Genomic DNA, 15,818 nt, shown 5'->3' with positions numbered 1-15,818 from the left:
AACTAAACGAAGTCTTCGAATTTGGGCTTCCTAACTCAATGTGCCTTTCCTAAATTATCCAAAACCTATTGACCCTCACTTGTGCCTTTTGTTCTACTGACCTTATACTATCTTACAACTATGGTGGTCGACCTAATACTCACTTCTAAGTGTCCTAAAACTATGTGATAAGTGAAAGTGCTCACTGGTGCAAATTTCAGAATGGTAACTAAGGTTTCTTGAGTGCATTAGACACTCTTAAACTACAAGTTTTTCTTCAAAATTTTTACACAAGACTCTCCTGACCTAAGGGCATCTCACAAGCTTGATGTGGCTCAAAGGCCTGGCTTGGGCCTTCTTGGGCCTAAGCTAAAAGTCCAAGGTTCCCCTGTTTTCCTGGGCAGAAAATGCCCTGACTTGAGTTAACTTGTGACACATGGTTCTAGCTCATATCCTATGAACTATGGTTGGATAAACTTCTCTGACATACCCTCTAACTAAGGCCCAATTGGGCCTAATGAGGGCCTACCCATGACATGGCCAAATCTCCCTATTTCTAAGTTGCAACAAAACTGTCCCCTGCTGGACAGATTTTGTTATTCTACTTGTGCACCTAACCAAATGACATGCAAACCTCCAACCAACTCCTAAAACCTATTATATACTCCCCATACTAACTTCTGGTGGCTTGGGCCTCAAAGTGCACATCAATGACATGGTCAAAACTCACTCTAAACTCAGGGTACTAAACTGATTTTTCTGCAGAAACTATAACTCTCATTTTCCAAGGTTTTGACTTGACAAACCCAATTATCAACAACTAAATACTTAAACCAAGACCTATACTTGGTGTTCTACTGAACTAACTCCCTTTTTCTCAAAATACCCTTGGTGAGATCATCCTTACCTATGGTGCAACTATGGCAAAATAAAAGAGACTACTCTTAACAAATCATAAACCTTTATGCTTTTGAAACAACAAGATATATATTTTTATAAAAGATAACCACAAATTATTACCATGCAACAAGAAGCATAAATCCATATTATCACATTATTCCTACTGAAATTAAGGCTCACTAACAAAATCTTTTCCAAATGGTCAAAATCTTACAACAAACTAAGAGAATTCCACATGCATGCATGCCTTCGGGTTTTTCAAACCAAAACAACATATTTTCTACATATATTCCATCTTAAAATTGACATGCAAGCCTAGCCTAAGGTATACCTAGATGATCACTTAGCATGCAAGGAGTTTTATCAAATTTTCACCACCAAATTCAAGTCATTATCACATAAACATGCAAAAATTGATCAAAACAACAAGAATGATTTCAAGGACCATTCATTCGGCTCCCATATGGTCATGGCCGAATGAAATGGATGGAAATGGCCATTAAATCATCAAGATTTTCCTTCTCATGACTTGGCACTTATCCATTCATTGTAGTCCTCTCAAAAACAACCTTAAATCCATAAGAATCAAGATTGTATTTTGAGTTTCACTAAAACCTTTACATGCAACTTTAAAACTTAAACTTTTTACTCAAAACTCTTTGGAATATATGTGATCATGATATAGGAAGTAATATTTACTTGTATGGGAGGTGGGAACTTGAATGTGGAATGAAGAAAAGGGGAGGGGGTAGGATTTCGGCAAAAAGCCGAGAGGAAAGGTGGGAGGAGGGAGAGGAGAGGGAGGAAAAATGTAGAAATGGTGGAGTGATCATCATGATTGTTTGGTTTTTATTTGCCCACAAGTGAGTGGATGTGAGAAGTTACAAGAGTAACCCTCTAGCCAAAGTTAGGCAAGTTTGCATGCAAGGTCAAGGAGGTAATTTGGCTAGCAAATTGTGAGTTAGTGGGGTGGTTATTGACTCTTTAGCCCTTTGGTTAAATAGAAGAGAGTTTGCATGCAAGGTTATTCATGTAATTTGATAATTATTAAGCAACTAATTTCCAAAGATTTATTTTTATATAATAAAGTACAAGTTCAAAAATTATAAAATTTATACCATAAAATAACTTGGATTTTTAGAGATTTTATAAAATCACTTTCAAAATTTGTGAACAAAATATCTTTTAAAAGAAAATTTCTCCAAGGCTTAGAATATTCCTTATAAATCAAAAATAAAGAAATTAAGTAAACTTTTGCTTTGAAAAATCATATACTACACAAAGCAAATTTATAATGCAGAAATTTTTACTCACACTAGCGCACAATCATTGAATATATTTTTATTTAACTTAATATTATTCACAAATAATATTACATAAAATGCCGGTCGTAACACTAAGGAAAAAGGCATTGTGATCAGGGAAAAGTCAAATTCTGAGACTTCAAAGTCAAAGACTAGATCACAAACTGAGATTGATCCTAAGTCAAAAGGTAAAGAAAAGGTTGGTGAACCTTTAAAGATTGAGAAAAAGATAAGTTCTTCCGTTCCAGTCTATCAAACTACAATGCATGATGATGATTTGATAGAAGATGAAAATGTTCAAATTCTGAAGAAAAGAAAGATAATTGAAGAATCTAAAACAACCTCTGACACTGCTCAAGTTGTTCAGAATGAAGAACAGCAAGTTACAGAAGAAACATCAAATTCTGATCAAGTTGATTTGAAAAAGATGACAATTGCTGATAAGAAGAAGCTGTTATGGAAGAAATCTACTCCAGTTGAACAAAAATCCAATCTTATGATTAATCAACTCGCAACATTTACGTTGAGAGCCAAGCAACCTGGAGATAGAGCTGGATTAGGTTCTGATGAAGAAAAGATACAAACATGAGTTGAAGTTACTCTAAGAGATCCTTTCATGTTGACAGACAAACCATATGAACAAATCAAACAAAAGCACCTTAACAAAGTGCTGTCTGCTCAAATTGTGATAGATGCTCATGATAAGGATAATCTAAAGGAGAAATTGATCTTATTTCTCAATGATGGACTAACTTACAGACTAGCTAATACTAATATGCTAAAGAAGTCTGTCAGAGAGCTTCAACATATTCAATATCTTCTGGAAGTAAAATATGATGTTACAAGAAGATGGCCAGAACACATTTTGAAGGCTATAAGAGATCTACTTAGAATTTCTGGTATAAAGACTTCTCAGTATATACCAATGATTACTGAAGATGATGGAAGAGAAATTCCTATATTGAAGAACTCTATTAAAGTGGAAGTTATTCTAAAAGGAAGATGCTTATGTTATAATGAAAACTCTTCACATCCTAGAGTTATCAGACTTGGTGATGGACTTGAAAGAACATCAATTTAAGCTCTCAGAACAGCCATTTATCAAATTGGTGATAGTAAAGATGAAGAACTGATGCAGGTCAAAGCACAGTTAGTTGAAGTTCTGAGAAAAGCTGAAGATAAGCTGGTAAAAGATTTTGTTAAGAATCATTATGGATTTAGATTGATCCAGTGATGTTGGTAAAGCTACAAGGACTATAAGTTATAGTTAATAGTCTTATTAAACTCTCATTGCATTTGAACTTAAATGTTTTTGACATCATCAAATCTATTAATTTGTATATTTTTGCACAATTTACAAGTTAGGGGAGATTGTTATATATATTTGAGATGTCATGTCTAATGTATTTCATGTTTAGTTTTCAGATCTTAACAAACAGGAAATATCAGTACTTACTGGAATCAGTACTTAATGGAAGTCAGAACTTAAGGATATCAGAACTTAGGTTATCAGAAGATAGATATGAGAACTTAAGTACGGGAGGACTTACAGTTAAGGAAGGAAGCTGATTTACAGGATAGAAGATTGAGACTAAAACAAAAGAAGATATGCATGGAAAGAGTTAAAAGATAATAATACTTGTATAAGATATGTGACGGATATACTTTAGGAGACAGAATTATATTCCATATCAATTAGAAGTTATCTTGTAACTGTGTACTATATAAACACAGACATAGGTTTACACTATATGTGTTATCATTATCGAGAAGATCATACATTATAACCTAGCAGCTCTCGTGATATTTGTTCATCACTGAGAGAGAACAGTTCCATTGTAACAGAGTTTATTATACTAAATATATCTGTTTACTGTTACTTGTGTTCGAAATTTATTTGATTGTATTAAACACTATATTCAACCCCCTTCTACAGTGTTGTGTGACCTAACATAACCTCTAAAGACTGAGGCAATAACTTATGGAAAAATGGTGATATTTTTTTTCTTCTCACCAAAGCTTAAGGAAGAGCATTTTCACACAAGCAGTGATTGGAAATGAGGTAGAAAATTTAGTTGGAGATCATTCAAAAGACATTGATAATAAGAACTATTACTATCAGGAAAGGCCAATGAGGTGGCCGACACTCTAAGTGTAAGAGAGCAATTATAGGCGCTCGTTCCAGAGGGATATGGTGATAATGGTTAAAGCCGTGAAGGTTGTATTATGGTTTGAAGGATTGACATTCCTTCTGATGATTGTGCGATACTCAACCGTAATAGTAGTTTGGTAAAGATTTAATTCATGTAATTGCCGCGAGCGGGCTATCTATCTTAGAAGTCCTATCTTGAGATAAGCCAGGACCATGTTACGAAAGGACTAAATGGACCTTTGAGCTTCATGTCTCCCAATAAAGACATATGGTTAATAATGGTATTAACCTACTATCGTTGTTTTTATTGAAACTCTTCTGTAATTTTATTTGCTTCATGTCATGTATGTACGTCAAGATCAGGATTGTTCTTCATGAATCATGAATGGTGATTATGTTACCTCCTTAGAAGAATTTGATACGACATGTATGGACTCCGTATTGTACCTATTAAGATTCCAAGGAAAAACGAATGACTACCGTAGGTCCACGGTGGACTATAGTAATGCAGCAATGATTCTGCGAATAATGAGATGATAACAACCGGGAGAGTTGTATTGTAATGGATGTTGAGATTGAGTACCACTAAATGGGTCGTGGTGATGTATAAGTTATCATTGATAGACTAACTAGTGGATTATTTACCTAGTGAATAATTATTCCTTCTTAGCGACAGAGAGTCGTATTACTATATGAGGAAGGTTGTGGTGCAAACGTAGGATTCTAGTAACGATGATGTCTAGAATGAAATCCCAGATTCGATTTTTGATATCGAGGGAGTTTCAAAGGTGACTGTTTATAAGCTCGCGCAAGAGCATGGGTCCATCGAATGATGGACGGAATAGTAAATATTCAGGCACATGAATTGCGATGCTATAATACCTGATGTTGAGATATATACATAAATGTGTTTTGTTCTCCTGTGATAAACCTCTACAGTTCAGAGGTAGACTCCAAGCCAGATATTTTGTGGCAATATTTTTATATAATTTTCTTAAATTCTTTCTTTTCTCTCCTTTTCATTTTCATGTAAACTGAGAAGAACAAACCTTCCAGAAGGGGAGGTATTGCCGAATGACTATCTATCTGTGTGATAGAAGCCTAGTAGGATACTACATGTTGTTTAATTGCTTGTCAAGTACTAAAGGTTGGCCACCTTCTGTACTAACTATGCGATGTAACAAGTGTTCATGATCATAGTGATCTCTCAATAAAATCTTTTACTTCTGTATGATAGATCAAGCTTTCGGAGATAGAAACAGCTAGAAAGGAAGTAGTATCAGTGCGGTGGTATTCCGATTCTAACACATTCGTGATACTAAAGTTGACGTATTTATTAAAAGGTTATAAAACTCTAGCGAGTAAATGTATATCTAGAATAGTATTCTGGACGGAAGATAGTAACGATTACGAACTGGAAAAGAGTGGCTATTGAGAAGCAAAAGTTATAATGCTAGAAGCTATGATGAGAATCTGTGCAATAGACTTGAAAGAATTTGGAATGATCACTTAACGCGGATTGAGTTTTCTTACGACGATAGATCGTATGTCAGTATCGAGATGTCGTCTTATGAGATCCTTGATGGAAGACAATGTCGATCTCCCTTATGATAGGATGGAGTTAGAGAGCGCAAGATGCTCGGACCAGCAGTGGTCCAAAGGACCAAGGATATAATAGATCTAATCAGAGGATGGCTGGGAGTAGCCCAAGATGGACATAAAAAGTATGCTGATTTGACAAGGAAATGACAAAGAGTATGAAGTAGGGGACCTATTGTTGTTAAACGTATCCCCTTGAAAAGCCTTGGAAGTGAATGATGAGGTTCGTAAAGAAAGGAAAGCTAAGTCCACGATTTGTTGGACCCTTGGATATATTGAGATGTATTGGAAAGTTATCAAATGAACTAGCCATACCCCCGAACCTGCAACAAGTTTGCAATAAGTTCCAAGTATCAATGTTAAGGAAGTATGATCCAGAGATGAAACACATAGGGGAATATGAACCCGTAAACCTCCGACCAGACGTAACCAATATGGAGCAACCGGGAAGGGTTATATATCAAAAAAGAACAAGTGCTTAGGAGAAGGGTTATCAAACTAGTTAGAGTTTGGTGGTAGAACCATAATGTGGAAAATTGACTTGAGAGTTAGAAAGTGCAATGCTAAGAAAGTATCCCTATTCATTTTTTTAATCTGATTCCGGGACGAAATCCTTTTAAGGAGGGGAGACTATAATACCCCAAAAATTTTGGACTTTTTGTAACCCTTATGAATAGTGATTTTGCTGATTAAGAAAACTTTTCATGCCACACTATGTAGGAGTTCTTTTATTGATATTCTGAGATCTTATTAGTACTCCATATGGTATATAAGTGTATGTAAAGATCGTCAGAATCCAAATTCGAACACTTTGATTTTTGCCGAAAATTCAACAGATACCGAAAAAATTGAGTATAAGGTAACATGATTAAAAGGATTTTAATTCAAGGATTATAAGAGAGGATCATAAAAGGAATATAAAATATTGAGATAGGTTTAGGGGAACCCAAGTATTAAGATCTCGGATATGATCCCTCAAATGACAAACGAGAACGAAAGTTAAGCGAACCGTATAACAGATAAGCGGTCATTAACCAAGTAATTAAGGGTTAATCAAAGAGGTTAGTGGGTGATGATGTCATCACACCACAAAGGGAAGACAACTGTTAAAAAGATGACACAAGCATGATGACATAAACATGACAAGGGGTTTTGCTTTGTTGGTTAATTATGGGCCATGTAAAAGTTACCATGGTAAAAGATCAAAAATTGCCAAGCCAAAACGGAAATCAACCAAGCAAAATATCATAACTTAAAAATTAAAAAGTTGACTTTGCTCCCAAGAAGAGAAGCTCTCAGCTTTTCTTGTTTTAAGAAAGATGAAATTCAAAAATTCAAGATCCAAGCTTTATTAAATTGCAAGGTAATTATCCAAGGTTACTTATGATTAGTTATGGCTATCCTAGGAGTTTAAGCTCCCAATTCCTTCATAATATCTTTTAATAGATCATTGAAGAAGAGAGTGAATAGTGTTTTCAAGAAATTTAAATTGTTTGATCTTGTGTTTTTGGTTAGATTAAGCTTTGGTAAGGACTTTCAAGGGCTCTTTCAAGCTTCTTAGTTACTACTACTCACCAAGGAAGGTAAAACCTCATACCCTAAGCTTTACTTTAAATGTTTAGGAGTAGTTTTGATTAATATAGTTCATAAGAAGCATGATGCTTGTTTGCTTAAAGTTTGGTTGGGTTTGTAGTATTTTTGATGATTGAATCTTGGTTATTGGTTAATGAATCTTAAGTATAGTTAGTAGCTCTTGTTTTTGATTGAATGAGTTGGATAATCATGAGGTTATGGACTGATGTAGTAAGTTTTGGATGAAGGTTCGTTGTATTGGTGGTTGTGAGTTGATTTGTGGTTGATTGGAGTAGTTTAAACTTTGGTAATCGCGTAAACATAGCTGTCGTAATGCCCGTTTTCATACAACTTCTTGTTCTTAGTGTTCGGGACAGAGAGCTAACTGTTTAATCTGTAACATTGCCATGTTTAGCTAGAGCGTGTCCTAAGCTTCGTTTTGATATGCGGTTCGCTTGGTTTTGATGTACGATTTAGGAGAAACGACCGTTTTAAGTAACGGCGTTTCACGAATGAACCTTTAACCCTCGCTTTACTTTGAGACCTTTTTTACGGCACTTAAATTACTAATTGGATTACGAAACAATTATGTAAGGTGGGTTAGGCAGTTGTTAGGGTATTCGCGAAAGAGTCGCATTAAAATTCGTAACGGTTAATTTATTAAAATTATTGGAGCCGAGGGTACGCGAGCGATTAACACAAATCGATAAGCGTATAAGCGACCGTAAGCGACCGTTAGGGTATGAGTGAGTCTTGGCTAGTTTCTTAAGCGATCGTGGTCTAATTACGGATTATGTTGTTGTTCATAGGTTAACAGGCCCACTTTAAACTTAAGTCTATCTGGGAACACTCAGGCAAGTTTTCTACCCGTTATACTGTTGTTGTGATGTAAATATATTGATGCATTATCTTGAGATAAGTGCATGGTTGTTAAAGCAAATCTTGCGATATATTGAAGCATGTTGATATGGTATATATATGCATGTTGTGAAATCTTGATATTTTATTAAAAATTCAAATGCTTATAAACTGCATAATACCTATGCTAGAGATAAGCAGTAGTTGCGTATATCCTGGGTATAGGGGACCCAAAGTTTAACATTTTTCTAAACCGGGAGGCGATGTTCCCGAGTATATTATATATATATATATATAGTTTTCAATAATATTAATTGAATAATGTTTATTCGATAGTTTTAAATTATAAGTGAATATTAGTTTGAATATTCGTTCGAGGACTTATAACTCCGTTTATTTTATTAAATAATATTCATTATTTTCTTAAAGAATAATATTTTGTTATTCGCCAAGTATTCGAGAAATGATTATTCCAAATGCTATTCGGAAAGTTATTTTGAAAACCTTTACTTCATTTGTTTTGATAAAAGCTATTCGTTATTGGAATATTATTTATAGCATAATATTCAGATATTCTTTGATTATCTTGGAATTGATTTATTCTATCACATCATCCTTATTCCAAACGCTTTCAAAAATATTTTCGAGTCTACAAAATGATTTTAAAGGCTAGATCGGATCCCAAAACTTGTTTTCAAATTTAAGATCTTCCTTTCGAAGGGAATTTAAATACTCGCTTAAAAATCTGAGGGATCCGGCTCCGTGGTGTATTTTCGGCGCAACGAAGTTGCTAATTTGATAAAAGAGTTTGATTACTTGCCCAACATTCGGGAAGTAAGACCAATCAAAATACATCGGCATAGGGCTCAGTGGGGGTCCATGAAAGTGTAAGTGGCTCAGTGGGAAGTAAGCCCAATCAAAATGTGTCGGTATTCGGGAAGTAAGCCCAATCAAAATACGTCGACATAAGCAACATGGGCTCAGTGGGGGTCCATGAAAGTGTAAGTGGCTCAATGGGAGTCCATCAATGCGTAAGTGGCTGAGTGGCAGTCCAACATTAGGTGTTAATGCGGCCAGGGTGATGAACAGTGGGGGATTCATCCATCTACTAGTAAAAAAGGTGACTTAATTGGTATTTTTTCCTGATAAGCAAGATATCAGGTTTATGCCAAAGTTTCTTCTTTCCAAAATTCTTGGGAATGATAACTCTGCTTATACTTTTAAGAGCAGAAGAGTGTATGAGATGTATATATATATATTGTTAGTCCCTTGACAATGTAGCAAGAATTACAGAAGGGGGTTGAATGGAATTCTTGAACCTTTTTCTTGAAATAAAAATGTTCAACTCGATTATTGATATATTTGTTTTGATTAGCACAATGCGGAATATAAACTCAAATGAATCAAAACACAAGTAATTAAAAACAAGAGTCTTTAAAAACTTTCTGGTGGATTTAAATAATTCCACCAGAGATATATATAATATATCGAGAGGACTCTGTATGCTGAAATGCTCACAGCTGCTTACAAAATAGAACTTCTGAGAATACAGGAAATGCTAAAGATTAAGCTTACAAAGATTTCTCTGTTTTTGTGTTTTTCAACTATCTCAGTCATTTTTCTATTTGCTACTCTCTTGGTTTATATAATACCAAGATTACAAAGTCAAAAAGACTGAACAAATATAAAATCTAACAGTCTTAATCTTTGCTGCTTTTCGTCCTCTATTACCCAGTTAATGGGCTTCCACAATGTGTTTGTATCCAACTCGACGGTTGTGTGTCAGCTTTCACTGTTCAACTGATGTTTGAATTCTTGATATGATCATCCGTCAACTTTCAGATCATCCGTCGATGACTTAATTGATCATCCGTCGACTGCTATGTTAAACATCCGTTGATAGTCATTTGATCATCCGTCGAAGGCTTTGTTAATCATCCGTCGGTAGCTATTTTGGCACTTGACTTCATTTCACTTATACAGAATTATAAGACATTGCTTATGTACAATTAATCAACCTATTCTGCATATCTAGTTAAAGTCAACATGACTTATATGCTACTACAGATTCTATACAAAGGTGCATACATCACTGTGCTATAAACTTATTCATACATAAGCTACTCACTCGATGGATAATAAGTTAATCATCCGTCGGGACTATAATGAGTTATCCGTCGGGACTATAATTCTTATCCTTCGAGTGCTACATTATTTCACTAAGTAAAATCTACTTAGTTGTTTTGTTTAAGTGATCATCAAGTACACAACATATTCACAACAATCTCCCCCAATTTATGTCTACTAGAATTGTAGCCATAAATTAAGAGATACTTGATGATAACAAAACATCCTAAACATATATCTTTGAAGATAAGTAGATAAAACTGAAAGTGCTTCAATTAAACAAAATGTACAAGGTGTGGCTTACAGTCAGTTCAAGATGCTCCTCTAGCCTGAGCAGGTTTTTCTAGTTTTTTGAAGGTATGGATCTTCTTCCAAGCTTTCTGTTGTTTTCTTCAATTTGATTCTGAAGCTGCTTGTGGAATTCAAGTTCATCAGATTCTGAGAGATCTAGCATTTCTTGCATCTCTAAGAGAGTCTCATTGCTAGAGATACTCAATTGGTCTTCTAGTCTGAAGAATCTTCTCACACCCTTGTCATCCATGAATTCCATCAGCCAGTAGGGCCTTAGATGCACTCTTCTCCCTGTGTATGGGATGATTAGAGTCTTTGGGAGTGCATCTTTAACTCTAACACTCCTCAACTCTTCAATCTTCTTCAATATTAGTCTTCTTGCAGTTACATTGAACCCAAAGTTTTTCTTGAAGGATGAATACACTTTGATCAACACAACTTGACTTTCTTGAAGTATCCTGTGAAGAGGCCACTGAATCTCCCTTCCTCCTTTGTACTTGTTCACAGACCTTTCAGGTAGGTTTCTGTATGCATCAATTGCCCTTACTTCATCCAGTTCCTCCATATAAAGGTTTAGATTTGAGAATTCTTTAATGTCACACAAGTACAAGTAGTCTCCCCTGTTGACCTTGGGTTGAGCTTTAACTACTAACTTGGATTTGAGAGGTGACAGCTTCACTTTCTTGACTGCCCTTGATTTTGTCCTTTTTGGCTCAGTAAGGATTGGCAAGTTGAAGTCAGGAATTGGTAATTTATCCCACTCTATTGGCTCATCCTTTGGCACAATAGGTTCTCCATGTATGTTCCTGTAGGGGTCCACCACCCTTATATCTTTAAATATCACAGAGGGCTTTGATGCTTGAGTTTTAGCTGGTGTGGATTCCTTAAGAAATTGATCTTCCAATTCCTTGTCAACAACATCCAGTTTCCTTTTTGTTCTTCTAGCCAATTCCTTCTTTCTTGGGGATTTCTTCTGCTCTTCAATCTTCTTCTTTGATTCAGCAGCTTCAGATGGTTGAGAGGGAATTTGTTGAAAAGAGTTTACAGCCTGTAGCTTGGCCAAGATGACAATCTGCTCTTTCTTTTGTTTAGATTTCTTAGCATCTAGAGCAGCTTGCCTCTTTTCCTTCTTTAATCTTGTTTTCTCTTCTTTCTTTGCTTGAGCAAATTGTGGATGACCAGCTACCACACAAATTTCCTTTCCATTTCTGAATATCTTAGCAATTCTCCTTTTTGAGGCTGAATCAACTGGATCTTTATAGAAGACAATGGATCTTGACAGAAGCTTCTTTTCATCAGGCTTGGGTGTCTCATACACAGTGTCCAAGGGATTCTTCAAAGATGACCTTGGATAATTTGCCCTTGGTTTGAGAATTATTTCAGCCTTTTTTGATTTGATGCAGGAAGATTGTCCTTTCTCCAGATAGTTCATGCTCATCTCATTCACACTGATTGGCTTGACATGAGAGTGATGGATGGCTGACTTAACTGGCTCCTTGCCTAGTTCAAACTTTTTTTGTATCTCCTCATCAATCTTATTCCAGTTGATCAAACTCAACTTTCCTTTTTCAACAACTTTCAAATTTGCTGCTGCTTTAATTAGATCTATACCATCTGCAACTGGTGGCTTGGAGATAGTAATTGAAGGTACAATTACTTTGCTGATTTGTGCTTGAAGTTTCTCCCCCTCTGTTGGTCCTTTCTCCCCCTTACTTGATTCTCTCTCCCCCTTTTTGTTATCATCAAGTTAAGGAGTTAGGCCTTGTGCTTTAGTCAGTTGCATGAGAAGATTTGTCTGAGTCTGTTGATTTTGAAGAAGAATAGCCACTGAATCTTCAATAACTTGAACTCTATTTTCCAGCTTGGCTAGCTTCTTTTCAGAGTCTGATTCTCTCCTTAATCTTAGTAGTAGATCTTACATGGTACCATATGACATTACTGAATCCAGCTTCTCAGAGTTATAGGTCTTCAAGTCAGCTATATCTCTTTTTAATTCATCCACATTGAGATTCTGTCTTAAGTGCTGGATCTTCATTAGATGTAGAGAGTCTAGGTGAGCTTGAAGAACAGCCTTCGTACCAGCCTCTGAAGTTTCCTGAAGGGCCTGTTGAATAGCTATTACTTGTTTGACCAAAGACACATCAAATTGTCCTGGTGTAGATTCCTTTGCCCTTGCCCATTCAGGTAAACTTAAAGCAGAACTTGGCCCTTCAGCTCCCCCTAAGTTCATGCTTCCATCCAAAGAACCAGAGTCATCATCATTAGAATTTACTCCAAATTCCTCAGATGGCTCTCCAGCTTGAGAAGGCATCCTGTTAACAACAGCTTTATCTCTTTGAAGATATTCTGTGGTGTGCACCAAATTCAAAGTCTGCTCTGTCTCCAAATTGCCCTAAGCAGCCAACAATTGATAGGCTGACACAGGATGAGTAAAAGTGTCAGCATCCAAGGAAATGTTATCAATTTCAGCTTTGTAATGTTGCTGAAATTGTCTTCCCTTTTCAGCATCATCCACAATCATTGACTCACTAGCAATGGATGGATCCACCCTTATTTCTCCTGTACCTTCCTTTCTCTCATATTCTCTCTTTTGTTGCATCAGGGTCTCACCCCGGCTCCCCACCCTCACACCCTCACCTTCACCTACTAAGGTGGGACTCCTCTCACTCACTTTTTCCAATCCTGAAGAAATGGATTGCTGAGATTCACTCTTTTCCTCTCCTTTTGCCTAGGAGCAACCCAGCCTCTCACTCAAAGCACTCTCCTCTCTCAGTCCTAAGAGTGATTGTATTACCACTAAATCTTCTGCACTAGAAATAATTGAAGTTTGAAGTTGTGCAGAGACACTCGACGGATAAGTGATATCCATAATATGAGTGGTAAAGCTATCCGACGGATAATTGCTGTTAAGCTTATCCGTTGGGATACAATCACTACTCGACGGATGAGCAATATCCATCGAGAGAGTAGAAATGAATGAGGTGGGAAGAGAAACTATTGTTGACTCTGTGTTGATTGAAGTTATTTGAGGCACAGATGTCACAATAGTATCTGAAAGAATTGGCAAGTGAGCCAATAAATCATCTAAAAGATGATGCTCACTTGCACTGGATTTTGGCTTCCCCAACAGAGTTAAGGAAGGGGAATCAGGAATTGAAGTGTTTATCATATCCACTTCCAGTGAGTTAGTTGGTGAGTATGGTGTTTCAGTGGCTTCCATTATAAGAGATTTTGGCTGTGACTCCACATTTATTGGAGCCACATCAATCGGAATTTGAGAAGGTGCAGGGACTGTGTCTTTAGCACCAGTTTGCACTGTTTGTGTGCCCTGTGCATCCCCAGTTATTTTGGATTTCTTCTTTCTAGTGTAAGTTTGGGGTGAGCTTGTGTCCCTAACCCTTTTGGCCCGTGCTCTTGGATGAGAGCTTTGTTCAATAGCTACATCCTTTTGGGAGGATGCAGCTAGAAGTGAGATTTTGTCCTTTTTAAGCACTGCAGTTTGTTGGGAAACTGCAGTGTGGCTAGGCTGGGATTCACTCAACTCTCCAACCTTATCCTTGGGGTTTCTTTGATGTTCACCCCTTCCCTCACCTATCTGACCCTCCTTCACACTCCCCTCTTTGGCTTTGGTAGATTTTTCAACTGGTATCTTTTAATAGATACCAGAGGGGGTTTTCTTTGATTTGGATTTGGAAATTACAGTTGATTTGGCAGCTTTGGTAGGCAACTGTTTGGTCATTGTCACAGTTGCCATAGCTATGCCTGAAGTCAAATAAATAGAGGAGATTGGAATAGTTGAGGGTATGGATGAACTACCTCACTTACCTGAGGTGTCAGCATTACAAGGAAATAGAACATTGACACATCCCTATGGTGGTTGGCTCTGTTCAAATCTGCAATGATTCTTCTATCTTGAACCCAACAAGCTAATTTGTTGTTTGGGTTCTCAAGTGCAATTTCTTGACAAAGATGGTTAGCCAATAGCATAAAAAATCTAGCATAATATATGTTCTTTCCCCTTTTGCCTAACTCACCTAGTTTAAAACCTAACTCATATATGACAAGGTCACTGAAATTGTAAAATTTGTCTGTAACTAGCATGTATAGCATGTTAAGCACGAAAATGTTTACAGAATCAAAATTACTGATTTTTCCAGAGAAAACTTTAGTTACAACATCACATATAAAACTCCATTCCTTCCTAAGACCTAATCTCCTAATATCACTTAGCTTATTAGTAGGAAGCGTATAATGCATGGAATTAAGCATATTGATCAAATCAATGTCAGTGTGTGGTGAAGTTATATTATCATCAGAAATCTTGAAACATGCTTTTATCACATCACTATTGATACAGAATTCATTACCTTTGATGGTCAGAGTGATAGTTTTGTCAGTAGAGTTGTAAATTGCAGAGGTCCACATCTCTTCTACAACTTCACAAAAGATTGTGGGTGATTCAAGCATGGCAAAACTTAACTTGCAGTTCTTCACGAAGTCCATCATCTTGTGATAGTCTTCTGATTGCTGAATGCCCTTGTTGACCAAAGCAGTGAAGTTGTTCTTCTCATAAATGAACCTAGTCTGAGACATAATCTTTACTACAGGTGCCATTGTTAGAGAAGGAAAGCTTGAAGAGAAAGAGGATTTTTGCTTGAGAGAGAATGAAATAAACACATTTGAATTTGAGAATGATAAAAGAAAATGATTAGAATGAAATAAGTTTTTATACTTTGCTCAAAAACAACGAATAAAAATAATAAAGAGAAATAAATTACCCAATAGAAATTGCCTAAATTAGCCGTTTTAAAAATAAACTGTAAAAATTCCACTCATTATCCGTTGTGTAATGCTTACAAACTGTAAGTATACTCGATGAATAATGTTCAGGGAATTAACGGTTAAGATTTAGACACTTCGACGGATGAGGATAAACTGTTATCCGTCGAGTTTTAAAAGATTCCAGAAAAATAATTGATTTTTATTTGCACATTGTATATCGATGGATGACTTAACTCGATGGATAATGGTCATCC

Source organism: Apium graveolens, chromosome 7 (assembly GCF_009905375.1).
Source record: "Apium graveolens cultivar Ventura chromosome 7, ASM990537v1, whole genome shotgun sequence".
Classification (NCBI taxonomy): domain Eukaryota; kingdom Viridiplantae; phylum Streptophyta; class Magnoliopsida; order Apiales; family Apiaceae; genus Apium; species Apium graveolens.
The sequence above is the reverse complement of the archived record's forward strand: the minus strand, read 5'-3'. Positions refer to the sequence as shown.